Genomic DNA, 18,285 nt, shown 5'->3' with positions numbered 1-18,285 from the left:
ATTTCCCGCCGTTCCTCCGGCGGGATCTTCCAGTCCTCCGACGACGACACCTCCCCCACCATGGGTTCCCACGACGGCAGAGTCCTTCTGCGAAAGCATCGTGCGAGGTTGAGGTGGAGGAGTGAAGCAGATTCTCCGTCACCATTCCAAAGAACCCCAGGGATCGTTTCGCCGTCTATTCTAGAAAGGGCAGAGTGTTTACCCCCAGCATCTCATTCACGTGGGAATCAATGGAGAGGAGTGTGAAGCGATCCATTTTGGTACGAAGAATTCGAGAGGGCAAGACAAAATAAAAGGGTCCAATTCGAAAGGCAATGCTTTGGCTGTTCTCCTCGAGGAAGAGAAGAATGAGAGGAGATTTGGTAAAGGTGTGATAAGAGAGGGGAGGGGGAGAAGGTACGGGAGAAGCTGTGCGCATTACCAGGTGGATCGAGAACCCTGAACTGAGTTGCGCAGGACATTTTTTTAAATTCACTCACGGGATGCAGGCGTCGCTGGCTGGGTCAGCATCTATCGCCCGGGCCCTGAGTCAGCCCCATCACTGTGTGGGGCCTGGGAGTCACATGTAGGCCAGACCGGTAAGGACGGCAGATTCCCTTCCCTAAAGGGACATTGGTGAACCAGATGGGTTTTTAATCGACAGCGACTTTTAATTCCAGATTTTTATTAAATTCAAATTTCCGCCCTCAGCCTGGGAGGGGATTCGAACCTGTGTCCCCCCCCCCCCCCCCCCCCTTGGTGCCATTCATTTGGGAACTAATGAAGGGTCTGGACGGGTGAAGCACCTTCCTGGGCAACTCCTCAGCCTCGCGAGTAACAGTACTCCTCCAAGGTCACGCGAGTGACGTTGTTATGGTGACCGACGCTATGTCCCCATTCGAGCTGCCTCACCTGCCTCCGGATGTAACGGTGTTGCTGCCCAGGCTTTCCCTTGCCAACGTGTTGCCAGCCGCATGTGTAAACCTTTTTACAAAAACCTATACACAGCGGCCTCCTGTTCTCTCGTCCTTTCCTTTCTATTCTGCTGACTTGTCTCCAGTCACTGGCAAACTGACACACAAGGTCAGTGGAGAGGGGTGGGGGGGGGGGGTCGGGGGGGGAGTCCGACGTGTAGAGGGGTGGGTGTTCCAGAACCTTTTTGTTTGTGGGCCACCTGCAGGGGGTGGTGGCGGGGTCGTCACCTGACCACGGACCACCTGCTTGTCCAGCCCCCCCCCCCCCCCCCCCCCCCCCCCCCCACTCGCACTCGCCAAAACCTCATCGGAATTAATAGGATAGGACAGTAATACATTTACGTGCATCAATGTATTTATTAAATATTACAAACAAATCATTAATTGGGGCTTAGAACAAAGTATAGTACGACGTCTTCCAACACCAGGATAAAGTCCAACAGGTGTGTTTCGAATCACTAGCTTTCGGAGCGCTGCTCCTTCTCAGGTGAATGAAGAGGTAGGTTCCAGAAACATATATACAGACAGAAAGTCAAAGATGCAAGACGATACTTTGAATGCGAGTCTTTGCAGGGAGTTAAGTCTTTACAGGTCCAGAGAGGGGGGTAACCCAGGTTAATCCACATGAGAACAAACTGCAGTCTGAAAAAAAAAGGTGGGTTGAGAAGGAGAGGAGTGAAAGATGGGACGGTGGTTTTTGGGGGGGGAATCCAAGGGGGGGGTGCCCAGGGGACAGGGGGGGGGGTTCCCACTGAAACCAGACCTGAGATACCTGAAAAAAAGAGGAGTGTGGGAGTGACTTTGTCTGCAGAAAGTTGAACAATTTGGATCAAGTGGCACCTCTCCCTTCGTCTATGAATCATAGCATCCCTACAGTGCAGATAGAGGCCATTCGGCCCATCGAGTCTGCACCGACCCTCCGAAAGTGCACCCTGTCCAGGCGCAATTGCACTGCCCTATTCCCGTAACCCCGCCTAACCTTTGGACACTAAGGGCAATCTAGCACGGCCAATCCACCTTAACCTGCACATCTTTGGACTGTGGGGGGAAACCCATATTTATCCCTCAATCAGCATCACAAGCAAAAAAAAAAACCAGATGGCCTGGTCATTATCATCTTCTCTGTGGGGTCTTGCTGTGCACAGATTGGCTGCCCTGCTTGCTACATGGAGACAGTGACCCCCACGGCAAATAGTACTTCATTGGTGAGAACAGGCTAGTTGGAATGTCTGGTGGTCGTGAAAGGCGCTACACTATTGCAGGATTTGCTACTTTGAGCCTCGCAGGCGTCTATTCAGCTGCTAAAGAAGAATGCATAGCTTGTTCATTCGACCAGTACGAGTGAAATCAGCAATAACAACACAGTTTGAGTTAAGTAATGTGAAATTTAAAAATTCATTCACCCGGGATGTGGGCGTCGCTGGGCTGGGTCAGCATTTGTAGCCCATCCCTAGTTGCCCTTGAACCGAGGGACTCGCCCGGACATTTCAGAGGGTCAAGAGTCAACCGCATTGCTGAGGGTTTGGAGTCACTTGTAGGACAGACAAGGTAAGGACGGCAGATTTCCTTCTCCCGAAAGGGGCTTTTGTGAACAAGGTGGGTTTTTAACACCAATCAACAGAATAACACTATTGTGCTGCGAGAACCGCAGGCGATCTCTCTCCTTTGATCCACTCCTGAAAATGTTACCTCTTCTTGTCCCAATATCTCCTTCCGGTGGCTAGGTGGCAAATTCCACTGGATGAAGACTCCTCCGAAGAAACTCGGGATCATCTCCTACTTTAAATGAATGAATACAAGCTATTGTTAAATGATTGTGGGCCTAACGTCAAGGCAGCTGGCCACCTCGACCTGGGAGACATCCTTAAATTCTTAGTCATGTCACCAGATGGAGCTACATGTCAGACCAAAGCACTCAGTGATTGAGAAGAGTCATGGGCAGGGTCCACAGAAGTAAGAATCTATAGCAAGAGGTGCCCTCGATGTTCCCGGATAACGTTCCTTGCCTTGGGATGGAGGTTGCAACAAAAGGGGGAAAAATATTCATTTCAATATTGTGCGTCAATAAAGTCTGGCTGTTTTGAGTTGAGTGTGTTGGGGTAATGACTCGAGGTCATGCAACACCCTCCGGCCCTTGTCTTAACTGTGGCCATACCTATTCATCCGTCGCCCCTGCGCTCACTGACCTACATCGGCCTCCAGTACGTTGCCTGTTTAAACCGCTGCACCATCGGTGGCGGGGCCTGCTTTGACCCTAAGCTCTGCAATAGTGTCCCACAATCTCTGCGTCTGTTCAGCTTGACTTGCTCCTGTACGATGCTCCTTAAAGCCGATCTCTGACCGAGCTGTTGGTCATCTGACACAATGGCCAAAATCTCCCGTGCTGGCAGGCAGCTGGGATTTCCCAGTGCCGCTGAAAGTTAATGCAGTTGTATAATAATAATAATCTTTATTAGTGTCACAAGTTGGCTTACGTTGCAATGAAGTTACTGTGACAAGCCCCTGGTCGCCACACTCCGGCGCCTGTTCGGGTACACTGAGGGAGAATTCAGAATGTCCAATTCACCCAACAAGCACGTCTTTCGTGACTTGCGGGAGGAAATTGGAGCACCCGGAGGAAACCCGCGTAGACACGGGGGGAGCGTGCAGACTCCGCACAGTCAGTGACCCGGCCGGGAATCGAATCTGGGACCCTGGCGCTGTGAAGCCACTGGAACGCCAACATTTCAATCCTCGCTCACAACGGGGGTCCCGTCACGGATTAACCCGGAGAATCCCGTCCATTATCTCCTTGTGCAATTTGGCTTGTCTTTCTTTTAGTAAGCAAAGCATCTTGAGAGGCGGCGCAATGGCACAGTGGTTAGCACCGCTGCCTCACAGCAGCAGTGACCTGGGTTCAATACAGGCCTCAGGTGACTTTCTGTGTGTGGAGTTTGTACCTTCTCCCCGTGTGGATTTCCTCCGGGTGCTCCGGTTTCCTTCCACAGTCCAACGATGTGCAGGTTAGGTGGATCGGCCATGCTAAAACTGCCCCTTAGTGTCCAAAGGTGGGGTTACGGGATAGGGCGGGGGAGTGGGCCTGGGCGGGGTGCTCTTTCAGAGGGTCGGTGCAGCCTCGATGGGCCAAATGACCTCCTTCTGCACTGTAGGGATTCCATGATTCTACGAACCACACTGAATTTTCGAGTCCTCAATCTTGGCCTATTGTGAAATAGCTCAAGAACCTCGAACGGTCTCGGTGCGCACAATCAGGGCTGTTTAGCACAGGGCTAAATCGCTGGCTTTGAAAGCAGACCGAGGCAGGCCAGCAGCACGGTTCGATTCCCGTAACAGCCTCCCCGAACAGGCGCCGGAATGTGGCGACTAGGGGCTTTTCACAGTAACTTCATTTGAAGCCTACTTGTGACAATAAGCGATTTTCATTCATTGCATCAGATTGTTAATTACTCAATGGCACTCAGACGTGGACTGGTGCCAAGCTGGCTGTTAGATCGCACAGAAGCAGCTAGTGACCTTCTTTCTAAGTAAATCACTGGAACACGGGAAAGGGATGTTTCATTCGGAGAATTAATCGGGGTCTCCCAGCCACAAGGCGCCAGCTTCATATCTCTGCTGTCTTCTCGTTGAGGGTAGGGTCACTCTTTTCAATGTTGGACTTTGCTTCCCTGTACAAAGAGAACAAGACTTACTGCCAGAAGACTAGCTTTGATTCCTGGCCTGCAATGAGTTAGGAACAAGAGTAGCATAGTGGCAATGTCGCTGCTTGGAATTCAGAGGCCTGAACTAATTCTCCGGGGCAGGAGTTCAAATCTCACGATGGCTGCTCGGGAAATATGAATTCAATTAACTAATAAACCTGGAATTAATAGCTGGTCTCAGTATTAATAATCATGAATTGTCATAAAACCCATCATGTTCACTAAGGCGCCTTTAGGGAAGGAAATCTGCCGTCCTTACCGGGTCTGGCCAACACGTGACTCCATCACCCCACCCCACCCCCACCCACACAGAAACGTGGATGATTCTTAACTGCCCTCTGGATTGGCCTAGCAAACCACTCAGATGTACCAACCAACGCCAGAAATGGGGTAGGCCTACCCAGATGGACAGCAGCAGAGGCACCTCACCCTCACCTCCCTCAGTGCTCAAAGTGGCTGGTCCAAGTGATAGCAGAATCCCTGCAGTGGAGCAGAGCCCCCATGCTCCCCCTGGGAGGAAATCTATTTCGGACGATAAAAGCAAAATACCACAGATGCTGGAAATCTGAAATAAAAACAGGAAATGCCGGATAAGCTTAACAGGTCTGGCAGTGGATGAAATGGATCGAGTCCATATGGTTCTTCTTCAGTGCTAAAGAGTCATAGAGGCCTCCAGCCCAGAAGAGGCATTTCGGCCCACCGTGCCTGTAGTCAAAAAACAATCACTTAAATATTCTAATCCCATTTTCCAGCACTTGGCCACAGCCTTGTAGGCTCTGGTATCGCAAGTGCACATCTAAATACTTCTTAAATGTTATGAGGGTCCTCTGCCTCCACCACCTCTTTCAGGCAGCGAATTACCAGACTCCCACCACCCTCTGGGTGAATTTTGTTTCCCTCACATCCCCTCTAAACCTCTGCCCCCTACCTTAAATTTATGCCCCCTAGTCATTGAGCCCTTCACCAATAAGAAAAGCTTCTTCCTGTCTATCTGTGCCCTCATAATTCTATACATCTCAATCTTGCCCCCAACAGTCTCTTCTGCTCTAAGGAAAACAACCCCCAGCCTGTCCAGCCTCTCTTCATAACTACAACTCTCCAGCCCAGGCAACATCCTGGTAAATCTCCTCAATAGCAATAGGCGAAGGACGTTGCCCATGATTCCAAACTCACCGTCTATTGCCCTGAAGTCACTGGCGGTTTGGTGATGCTCAACTACCCCCAGCGATGACTGTCCCACAGTATGTTCAAAGGGGGCTCCCCTCGCCTCTGACCCTCTTCTAACTCATGACGGATGTCGATAAAGTCACAGCCACCAGGAACAATCTAAAAGACAAGAAATGGCTCGTTAACCAACCTCACGTGTTCGCAGTGCGCAGGCAATGAAATGCGTTATCCATTTTCTGATGCTGTATACACCGATGGAGCACAGTCTGGGCTACCCACAGAATTCTTAAGATAGGGAGGTGAGAGGCAGGCCCGGATGTCTGAGACAGGGGGCGAGTACAACCGCCCATTTTGCACCTCCGCCGATTCTTAAGTCCATTGACAGCTCTTCCCATCGGCACTGTGGGTGTTCCGACGACACGTGGACTGCGGCAGTTCCAGAAGGCGGCTGAACCACCACCCTCCCGAGGGCAATTTAGGGATGGGCAAGGCAGGTGTTCAATCAGGAAGGGAATCAAGGGTTGTGGGGATAAGGCGCCAAAGCGGAGATCAGTCGTGGTCTCATTGAATGTCGGACCAGGCTTGATGGGCCGAATGGCCTACTTCTGCACCTCTGTCACATGATCCAATTAGGGATGAGCAATAAAGTGTTGTCCACAGCCCATGAATGAATAAATTAATTAAAAAACACTGATGAGCTGGTGAAAATCTTGTCACCCATTTATACTGTCGCACAGTATTGTGTGAGTCTCTCAGGAAAGGACAGGGGAAGACAGGATAAGTGTGAGGTCATGCATTTTGGTCAGAAAAATGGGACGGCAACTTATTATCAAAATGGGGAGAGACTTCGGGATGCTCCAGTACAGAGGGATCTGGGTGTCCTTGTTCATGAGTCCCAAAAAACTAGCACGCGGGTACAGCAGATAATAACGAAAGCGAATGGAATGTTGGCAATTACAGCTGAAGGAATAGAGCATAAAGGTAGGAAGTGTTGTTGCAACAATACAAGGCATTGGTGAGATCGCACCTGGAGTATTGCGCACAGTTTTGATCCCCTTATTTTTTTTTTGATTTAGAGTACCCAATTCTTTTTTCTTCCAATTAAGGGGCAATTTAGCGTGGCTAATCCACCTACCCTGCACATCTTTGGGTTGTGGGGGTGTGACCCACACAGACAGGGGGAGAATGTGCAAACTCCACACGGACAGTGACCTGGGGCTGGGATCAAACCCCACAGCCAGAAAGCTGAGGTCCCGCCGGGTGGGACCACATGTGAACCAGGCCGGCGGGCACTCTTTCAACAGCCCCCGACTGGCTCCGCGCCGATCGCACGTGACTGGTGGCCTATTTTGGGGTAATTCTCCGCCCCCGCGCCGAGCGTGATTTCGGCCCGGAGGTCGGAGAATCCCGCACGAGGGGTTAGTCGTGTGAAGAGAGATTGAACAGTTTAGGCCTCTACACGCTAAAGGTTAGACGAACAAGGGTAGATCAAATTGAGGTATGCAAGATGATAAAAGGTGTGGATAAAGTAGACATGGAGCAGATGCTTCCTCTTGTGGGGCATTCTAGAACGAGAGGTCATAGACTCAGGATAAGAGGTCGCAAATTTAATACAGAGAGGAGGAGAAACTACTTCTCCCAAAGGGTTGGGGATCTGTGGAATTCGCTACCCCAGAGTGCTGTGGATGCTGGGACCTTGAGTAAATTTAAGGACAGATTTTTAATTGGTGATGGATTGACGGATTATGGAGAACGGGCAGGACGGTGGAGTTGAGGCCGGGATAGGATCAGCCTTGATCGAACGGCGGAGCGGACTCGATGGGCCAAATGGCTTAATTCTTCTCCTGTACCTTATGACCTTATAAGACTGGGTTGTGCCGCCTCACCAAGTCAAAGAGATTGCCACACACTTATTTTTTAACTTTCGTTGCTGGGCTGTGGGAGCGAGTGGCTAAGACCAAAGACTTGTTGCCCATCCCCTAAATATCCTTGAATTGAGTGACCATTGGAAAGGGAAGTCAACCCCAATCTGTAGATCTGGAGTCACTTGTAGGCCAGACCAGGGTAAGGACGGCAGATTTCCTCCCCTGAAGGACATTGGTGAACCAGACGGGTTTCTGCGACAGTCCAGCAGTTTCATGATTATTATTCGTTGGGCGCTGAGGGGATGTTTCTGCCTGAGGGGGAGCCGAGGGCTGGGGGGGGGGGGTGGTTTAGGGTCTCCCATTTCAGGTGGAGATGGGAAAAAACGTTCTCAGAGAGCGATAAATCTGTGGATTTCTCTTCTCCAGAGTCCATTGGAGGTCGAGTCATTGAACATTTTTAAGGCTGAGTGAGATAGGTTCTTGATTGACAAAGGGGTCAAGGGTCAATGGGGGGGGGGGGGGGGGGGGGTAGGAATATAGAGTTGAGGCCAACTCCAGATCAGCAACAATCTTGTTGAATGCAGAGCGGGTTCGAGGGGCCGGGACGGCCTAGTCCTGTTTATGTTCCTGTGCGGTCGACTGGCATTTTATCCCATGTTTATTAAACAATCGAATTTAATTGAGTTTAGCCAGCCGAGAAGGCAGAAAATGGAATGGATTACGGGAGGGGGGAATATTCGATGGGCACCATTCCTTGGGCCTGCAGCCAGCTAAAAAAAGTGCGTGGCAATCTCTTCGACTTGGTGAGGCGGCAAAACCCAGTCTTATAAGTTCGTAAGATATAGGAGCAGAATTAGGCTATTTGGCCCATCGAGTCGCGTTCCAAAAATTCCCTGAGCTTGTCAATCCCACGGTGTCCTGGCCAATATTTATCCCTCAACCAATATCACTACTAAAGCACGGAGGCTGGGTGGGATTTTCTGCCCCACCTTCCTCCCCCCCCCCCCTATTGCCACCCTCTCCCCAAACAGGCTGTGTTTTCTAGCGGCCCACCGCTAGCCGCCGGTGGGATATTCTGGTCCCGCCAACGTCTACGGCACCCTGCCTGCCTCGCACCCTCCGCCACGGGGCGACCCGCCGCAGGGCGATCGGCGGGGTGCCGCCATCGATGCGCCGGCAAGACCCCGCAGGTGGGATGACCCCTCAGGAGCCGATGAAATTCAGCCTCGTGCGGTCTATTATCCCATGGGATCTTGCTGTGCCCACGTTGGCCACCGCGCTCCCCCCCCCACCCCCCACACCAGGACAGCGACTGACCCTGTGATGATTTCCCAGGGCTGCGGTGAGGTGCCCGAGGAAGGCGCTATATAAATGCGACATTTGTGCGCGATTTTTGTTTGCTGGACCACAGGGCTGAGGGGGAAGAGAAGGAATAAGTAAAGATTTACTGAATCATCACGAGAGCTGTTAAGAGACGGTACGGCCAGAAAATCAATTTCCTTCCAGAGGCTTGGCAGCATGCCACCTCTGCAGGGACCATCCAATATTGTCCGTCGGCTGCTGAAGAAAACTACCTATTCAATGAACAATCTGACCTGTGAATCACAGGCAGCTCTGCAAAGGAGCTCGACGGAGCGCGGGAATAACTCAAACGTGCTCTTTGAAAGGCTGGGTCCCATCATCTGCACAGCAAGAAACTCCAAGATCAAAGGGACTGGGAGATAGCCGCAGCCAAAATATGAATGGCTGATGACGATCCACTCCAGGTATGGAGTGGGTTTTTCCAGATTACTTTCGCCCTGTGGCCCCCCCCCCCCCACCGCCCAGGGCCCCCCCACCGCCCAGGGCCCCAACCCGCCGACTCACAGTAGGGTTCTGGGTCTTGTTTCTGGGTCCGTGTTTCGACAGGGGACTTGGCCAATCCCTGAGCATCGAGCATTTGCAACAGTTGAGCCAAGGGCAAGCGGGGCGTCTGCGGCGGGGCTGGGTTTTCGCGAGGAGCATCGGGGGTCCCGACGCCGAGCTCGATTTGGGTTGGGAATCCAGGAGGAGTTTGTGATCTTCCCCGCGGATGGCCAATTCAGAAGCGACCTTTTATACGTTTTACGGGATGCGGGTGTCGCTGGGCAAGGTAGGCATTCCTTGCCCATCCCTAATTGCCCTTGAACCGAGTGGCTCGCCCGGCAACCTCCGAGGGGCAGTTAAGAGTCAACCACATCGCTGTGGGTCTGGAGTCACGTGTAGGCCAGACCGGGTAAGGACGGCAGATTTCCTTCCCTGAAGGGCATTAGTGATCCAGTTTTTACGACAATCGATGATAGTTTCATGGTCATCAATACTGATATACCACGAGCTGCATTTTCCAGATTTTGTATTAACTGAATGCCAAAGACTGGAGAGAGACAGTCAGGCAGCAATGATTAGTCTTATCAGCCGTCCACAAGCAAATGACAGTGGGCTGCATTCTCCCAAAATGAGACTGTGTCCCCATGCCGAGCGTAATGCTTTACTCCCAAAATTCCTATTAAAAAGTTGAATTAATTCAATGCCCTGCTGCGGATACGGGCCCCCGCACTTCCAGTTCGGAGTCTGCATGTGCGCACGGCGGCAGCGGCTGTTCCATGATGGGCATGGACCGCGGAGCCACACAGGGAAAGGAGACCCCCTCCCCCGATCGGCCGCGCGGCCGAGCCTGAAACCGCGCAGATTTAATCCACGCCCGTCTATAAGGCCCCCCAGCCCCCTGGCCTCCAATCCCCCCCCCGCCCACGACCAGGGCGGCTGCAGACTGAGTCTGCCGCCGCCATGCCAGCGACCCGACTGGCAATAGGTAGTTAGTTCCACGCCGTCGGGAACTCGGCCGGTCGGGAGTGGAGGACTGCTGGACGTGCCTCTGGCAATGGGCCCCCGGCCGCATGGCATACTCTGCGGTCACGCCGATTTTCAGGGCCCGGAGAATCGCCGGACCGGAGCCAGGCCTGATTACGGCCTGAAAGTGGATTCTCTGAGTTTTGCATTAGTTTTTAAAAACAGGCGGTGCTGCTGCCTTTTCCCAATCCCTCCGTTTTGGCGATCCAATTTTACTAATAATCCACAGCAAACTCGAGTTTGGATGAACTCAAAGGGTTGGTTTATTTTCCGGGGAAGTAATATTTTCCATGTCCCAATCCACGCACACACACAATAACGTGGGGTGGGGGAGGGGGAGGATAGAGAAAAGGAGTTTTACAGTAGTCACGGCAAATTAATATTAGTTCAAGTGAGTTTCGAAGTCTAGAGTCAGAGTATGGTAAGGAATTCTTTGAGCTATGAATTCGTGTTCAGCAGGATGAAGCTGATAATTGTGGGATTTGCTTCTCAGTTGATGCCGATACTGCAGGATAGCCAGGTACACAGTGGCTGATTCCGTTCTGTAGGCAACACTGCAAAATCTTCCAGCAGAGTCAGACTCGATGGGAAGGTAGCTTATTCTGCCTGGAGGAACCTCCTTCTTTGTGACTCACCAGTTGAATGTTAAGACAGCAGACTTGCTGTGAAGCCACGGATGTAGTGTTGGGGCTGTCCAAAAGGCCAGAGGCTTGGGTCAATATGATATGGCCTATTACTGGTTAGCTGCAGCTTAACAATCAGTTTCTGTGCCTCTGGCCAAAATGTAATTATTCCTCCTTAGGAGAGAGAGAGGTATTAGTTAGCATCTCTTCCAGTATAATGAGTTTTGATCTCCCTCTTCTGCGATAGCTCAGGATGGGGGAACCAGTTTGTATGCACTTCCTCTGCATTTGTTGATTACGAGGGGTCTGTAGAATAAAGTGCGAGATTCCAGGAGCTCAGAATATAATTATGTTGTTCTTTTTTGAAATAAATTTAGAATACTCACTTAATTCTTTCCAATTAAGGGGCAATTTGGCGTGTTCGATCCACCTACCCTGCACATCTTTGTGTTGTGGGGGCGAAACCCACGCAAACATGGGGAGAAACTATGTTGTTCTTGAAACTCCCAGCGATAGTGCCCAGACAAAGGATCAACCCTGTGGGCAGGTGACTCGTGGCAGATGCCTTTTCTTTGTTCTTCAGAAAAGTCCATTAAAAAAAATAGCAACAAGGGTAAAGTTTTGAATGTACAGCATTGGGTTTCGCTCCATATCACAGGAACCCAACATGAATTCCACCTTTGCCAAGGTGGGAGTTAAGAACATAAGAACTAGGAGCAGGAGTAGGCCACCTGGCCCCTCGAGCCTGCTCCGCCATTCAATGAGATCATGGCTGATCTTTTGTGGACTCAGCTCCACTTTCCGGCCCGAACACCATAACCCTTAATCCCTTTATTCTTCAAAAAACTATCTATCTTTATCTTAAAAACATTTAATGAAGGAGCCTCTTCTGCTTCACTGGGCAAGGAATTCCAGAGATTCACAACCCCTTGGGTGAAGAAGTTCCTCCTAAACTCAGTCCTAAATCTACTTCCCCTTATTTTGAGGCTATGCCCCCTAGTTCTGCTTTCACTCGCCAGTGGAAACAACCTGCCCGCATCTATCCTATCTATTCCCTTCATAATTTTATATGTTTCTATAAGATCCCCCCCCCCCCCTCATCCTTCTAAATTCCAACCAGTACAGTCCCAGTCTACTCAACCTCTTCTCGTAATCCAACCCCTTCAGCTCTGGGATTAACCTAGTGAATCTCCTCTGCACACCCTCCAGCGCCAGTACGTCCTTTCTCAGGTAAGGAGACCAAAACTGAACCCAATACTCCAGGTGTCGCCTCACTAACACCTTATACAATTACAGCATAACCTGCCTAGTCTTAAATTCCATCCCTCTTGCAATGAAGAACAAAATTCCATTTGCCTTCTTAATCACCTGTTGCACCTGTAAACCAACCTTTTGCGACTCATGCACGAGCACACTCAGGTCTCTCTGCACAGCAGCATGTTTTAATATTTTATCATTTAAATAATAATCCCTTTTGCTGTTATTCCTACCAAAATGAATAACCTCCCATTTGTCAACATTGTATTCCATCTGCCAGACCCTAGCCCATTCACTTAACCTATCCAAATCCCTCTGCAGACTTCCGGTATCCTCTGCACTTTTTACTTTACCACTCATCTTAGTGTCGTCTGCAAACTTGGACACATTGCCCTTAGTCCCCAACTCCAAATCATCTATGTAAATTGTGAACAATTGTGGGCCCAACACGGATTCCTGAGGGTCACCACTAGCTACTGATTGCGAACCAGAGAAACACCCATTAATCCCCACTCTTTACTTTCTATTAATTAACCAATCCTCTATCCATGCTACTACTTTCCCCTTAATGCCATGCATCTTTATCTTATGCAGCAACCTTTTGTGTGGCACCTTGTCAAAGGCTTTCTGGAAATCCAGATATACCACATCCATTGGCTCCCCATTATCTACCGCTCTGGTAATGTCCTGGTAAAAATTCCACTGAATTAGTTAGGCATGACCTGCCCTTTATGAACCCATGCTGCGTCTGCCCAATGGGACAATTTCCATCCAGATGCCTCGCTATTTCTTCCTTGATGATAGATTCCAGCATCTTCCCTACTACCGAAGTTAAGCTCACTGGCCTATAGTTACCCGCTTACTGCCTACCTCCTTTTTTAAACAGTGGTGTCACGTTTGCTAATTTCCAATCTGCCGGGACCACCCCAGAGTCTAGTGAATTCTGGTAAATTATCACTAGTGCATTTGCAATGTCCCTAGCTATCTCTTTTAGCACTCTGGGATGCATTCCATCAGGGCCAGGAGACATGTCTACCTTTAGCCCCATTAGCCTGCCCATCACTACCTCCTTAGTGATAACAATCATCTCAAGGTCCTCACCTGTCATAGCCTCATTTCTATCAGTCACTGGCATGTTATTTGTGTCTTCCACTGTGAAGACCGACCCAAAAAACCTGTTCAATTCCTCAGCCATTTCCTCATCTCCCATTATTAAAGCTCCCTTCTCATCCTCTAAAGGACCAATATTTACCTTTGCCACTCTTTTTTGTTTTATATATTTGTACAAACTTTTACTATCCGTTTTTATATTCTGAGCAAGTTTACTCTCATAATCTATCTTACTATTCCTTATAGCTTTTTTAGTAGCTTTCTGTTGCCCCTAAAGACTTTCCAGTCCTTTAGTCTCCCACTAATCTTTGCCACTTTGTATGCTTTTTCCTTCAATTTGATACTCTCCCTTAGGTGCTTAGATATCCACGGTCGATTTTCTCTCTTTCTACCGCCCTTCCTTTTTGTTGGTATAAACCTTTGTTGAGCACTGTGAAAAATTGCTTGGAAGGTTCTCCACTGTTCCTCAACTGTTTCACCATAAAGTCTTTGCTCCCAGTCTACCTTAGCTAGCTCTTCTCTCATCCCATGGTAATCTCCTTTGTTTAAGCACAGAACACTAGTGTTTGATTTTACCTTCTCACCCTCCATCTGCATTTTAAATTCCACCATATTGTGATCACTCCTTCCGAGAGGACCCCTCACTATGAGATCATTAATCAATCCTGTCTCATTACACAGGACCAGATCTAGGACCACTTGTTCCCTCATAGGTTCCATTACATACTGTTCTCGGAAACTATCGCGGATACATTCTATAACCTCCTCCTCAAGGCTGCCTTGACCGACCTGGTTAAACCAATCGACATGTAGATTAAAATCCCCCATGATAACTGCTGTACCATTTCTACATGCATCAGTTATTTTTTTGTTTATTGCCTGCCCCACCATAATGTTACTATTTGGTGGCCGATAGACTACTCCTATCAGTAACTTTTTCGCCTTACTATTCCTGATTTCCACCCAAATGGATTCAACCTTATCCTCCATAGCACCAATGTCATCCCTTACTATTGCCCGGATGTCATCCTTAAATAACAGAGCTACACCACCTCCCTTACCATCCACTCTGTCCTTCCGAATAGTTTGATACCCTTGGATATTTAACTCCCAGTCGTGACCATCCTTTAACCATGTTTCAGTAATGGCCACTAAATCATAGTCATTCACGATGATTTGCGCCATCAACTCATTTATATTATTCCGAATACTACGAGCATTCAGGTAAAGTACACGTATGTTGGCTTTTAAACCTCTGTTTTGAATCTTACCACCTCGATCAGTAACCTCTCCTAAGTTATATTTCCTCTTAACTTTTCTCCTAATTTTCCTCGTCATTGAACCCATATCTTCATGTAACAACCTGCCGCGTCGCATACCATTTATGTTTTTACTTCCCGTTTTATTCCTTTTAGTATTACTGGGCCTATCACTGAGCTTCGCTTAGTCACTGTACCTTGTACTGAGCCCTTTTTGAATTTTGACTATGGCTCCTCTGCCTTATACTTTCCCCCTTACTGCCTTTTTTTTTCTGTCCCTGTTTTACTACCTTCCGACTTCCTGCATTGGTTCCCATCTCCTGCCACATTAGTTTAAACCCTTCCCAACAGCACTAGCAAACCCCCCCCCTAGTACATCGGTTCCAGTCCTGCCCAGGTGCAGACCGTCCGGTTTGTACTGGTCCCACCTCCCCCAGAACCGGTTCCAATGCCCCAGGAATTTGAATCCCTCCCTCTTGCACCATCTCTCGAGTCACGCATTCATCCTATCTATCCTGACATTCCTACTCTGACTAGCACGTGGCACAGGTAGCAATCCTGAGATTTCTACCTTTGAGGTCCTACTTTTTAGTTTAACTCCTAACTCCCTGAATTCAGCTTGGAGGACCTCGTCCCATTTTTTACCTATATCGTTGGTGCCTCTGTGCACCACGACAGCTGGCTGTTAACCCGCCCCCCCCCCCCCCCCCCAGAATGTCCTGCAGCCGCTCCGAGACATCGTTGACCCTTGCATCAGGGAGGCAACATACCCTCCTGGAATCTCGATTGCGTCCGCAGAACCGCCTGTCTATTCCCCTTACGATTGAGTCCCCTATCACTATAGCCCTGCCATTCTTCTTCCTGCCCTGCTGCGCAGCAGAGCCAGCCACGCTGCCATGAACCTGGCTGCTGCTGCCTTCCCCTGGTGAGCCATCTCCCTCAACAGTATCCAAAGCGGTATATCTGTTTTGCAGGGAGATGACCGCAGGGGACACCTGCACTGCCTTCCTACTCTTGCTCTATCTTTTGGTCACCCATTTTCTATCTCCCTCAGTACCTTTCACCTGCGGTGTGACCAACTCGCTATACGTGCTATCCACGACGTCCTCAGCATTGCGGATGCTCCAAAGTGAGTCCATCCGCAGCTCCAGAGCCGTCAAGCGGTCTAACAGGAGCTGCAACTGGACACGCTTCTTGCACATGAAGGAGCCAGGGACAGCGGACGTGTCCCTGAGCTCCCACGTCGCACACGAGGAGCATGACACGGGTCTGGGATCTCCTGCCCTGTCTTGAACCTTTGGTGAACTTCAACAACTACAATTTTTTAAAAAATATATGTATAAATATACGACTGAAAAGACAAAGAAAACAGAAAAAGTACTTACCAGTCACTTACCAGGGATAAAAAGCACCTCCTCTCCACCCAGCTTCGAATTCCCAAACTCACTCTTGAGCTGTGACTCACTCTGGCTGTGTCGTCTCTGGCTCACTGGGAGAACTTGCTGGGAGTGAGTTACAAGTTGCTCTTTTAAATTGGCCTGAGTTGACTCCCCCCCCCCCCCCCCCCCCCCCCGGCAACCTCCTTTTAGATCAAAGTAGATTAAAATAACTGACACTTAACTGCGAACCAGTTATGTGAGTGGGTGTGGCAGCCCTTGTTAACCTTCACTGCACAATTCTAGATTAATTTAAATTCTTTACATTTATAAAGGAAAAGTCTTACCGATTGAATTTAATTCAATTCCCACCTAGCTTCAAATTCCCAAACTCACTTTTAGCTGTGTCTCACTCTGGTTGTGTCTTCTCTGGCTCACTGGGAGAACTCACTGTTGCCCCTTTTGTACCCGTTAGCGTGGGTCTCTGGATTACTAATCCACAGACATCACCACTGCACCGCTGTCCCTCAGCTCCTAGATCCGTGTCCAATTAAGAAGAGTGGCTGGATCGGGAGTCCAATCAGAAGGTCCATAGCAACGACAGGCCGGCATTCCCAGAGATCTTTAGTCTCTCAGGGAATCAGGGACTTGGAGCTGAGGCAGGTCAGCAATGATCACATTGAATGGCGGTGTAGGCTTGACCAGATGGCCTACCCGTCCGTGTTCCTATGTTTTCCGTTATTAACGTAGCACTGGAGACTCCCAAACCAGTAAACGTAGAAAATAGGAGCAGGAGTAGGCTATTCGGCCCCATCAGGCCTGCTCCGCTGATCCTCCATCTCGATGCCTCCAGCTCTCCCCCCTACCCCTTGACGTCTTTAGGGTATAGAATCTATCTATTTCCTACTTTCTTGAACATATTCAGTGACTAGGCCTCTACAGCCTTCTGTGGTAGAGAATTCCACAGGTTGGCCCACCCTCTGAGTGAAGAAATGTCCCCTCCTCTCTGTCCTAAATGGGCCCTACCCTGTATCCTGACACCGTAACCTTTGATCTAGACCTCCCCCCCCCCACAAGCCAGAGGGCACCTCATTCTTGCATCCAGCTTGACCAGCCCTGTCAGAATGTTATACATTGCAATGAGATTCCCTCCCATTTTTCTAAACTCCAATGAATACGGGCCCAGTCGAACCGATCTCTCCTTCTACGACATTCCTGCCATCCCAGGAAACAGCCTGGCGAATCTCTGCTGCACTCCCTCTGTGGCAACTATATTGTTTCTTGGGTAAGGAGATCAAAAGCTGCACAAAGTACTCCAGATGTGGTCTCACCAAGGCCCCAGTACGGCTGCAGTAGGACATCCTCGCTCCCGCACTCAAGTCCTCTCGCAATGAAGGCCAACAAACCATTTGCCTTCCTCACTGCTTGCAGTACCTGCCTGCTGGCTTCCAGTGAAATGAGGATGGAGGAGCTTCCCTTCTGTAAGATGCGACCTGGGCCGGAATTCTCCGGATGCTGGGGTCGTCTCTTCCCGTTGGCAGCGCACTCCCGCCCCGTGGGTTTCCGGAAGACGTGGGTTGGCTTCAATCCCATTGACAAGCAACGGGAAGGAAGAATCCCACCACCGTCAAATGGCGGGGCAGCCGAAAAACACGAGGCTGAAGGGCTGAAGAGTCCCGCCCTTGATCGCAGCCCCATCATCGAGGCTCGAGCCTCGGGTTTAATAGCTCCCTGACCTGCCATAGAGTGACCACCTCCAATGAGCAGTGAGGGGGGAGGGGTGTGGGGAGGTGGTGACATAGTGGTAATGTCATTGGACTAGTTAACCGGAGGCGCAGGTTAATAGCCAGAGATGTGGTTCAAACCACACTGCGTGAGGTGGGTTGCCCACGCTGAATTGCCCCTAAGTGTCCAAAAGGTAGGTGGGGGTTACAGGGCTAGGGACCATTAGGTCAGCCAACACATTCGTTCTCGGCCTCCCTACGCCAATCAGAAAGCAAAGAGACTCATCACCCAATTGGATGATACTTGGCCGTCAGGCCGAACGTCCTTTATTTTTCCCATTTTCAGAATTATTATGTCCAGCAAAGAGAAACGTTCAAAGAAAAC

At 49.9% G+C, this 18,285-nt stretch overlaps 1 long non-coding RNA gene across 1 annotated transcript in view; it reads right to left on the bottom strand.

Annotated features, from left to right (window-relative positions):
- Nucleotides 1–1,345: 1,345 nt before the first annotated feature.
- Nucleotides 1,346–18,285, bottom strand: part of LOC140403761 (uncharacterized) — a 56,033-nt gene continuing 39,093 nt past the window's right edge. The window contains exons 2-3 of the long non-coding RNA XR_011938412.1: nucleotides 5,825–5,977; nucleotides 1,346–1,595 (exon numbers count right to left, since the gene is read on the bottom strand). This is a non-coding gene — a long non-coding RNA (uncharacterized lncRNA). The remainder of the gene's footprint in view (nucleotides 1,596–5,824; nucleotides 5,978–18,285) is intronic.

The sequence above is a fragment of the Scyliorhinus torazame genome, chromosome 29 (genome assembly GCF_047496885.1).
Source record: "Scyliorhinus torazame isolate Kashiwa2021f chromosome 29, sScyTor2.1, whole genome shotgun sequence".
Taxonomy (NCBI): Eukaryota; Metazoa; Chordata; class Chondrichthyes; order Carcharhiniformes; family Scyliorhinidae; genus Scyliorhinus; species Scyliorhinus torazame.
Note: the sequence above shows the minus strand (reverse complement) of the source record. Positions and strands in the feature narration are given on the sequence as shown.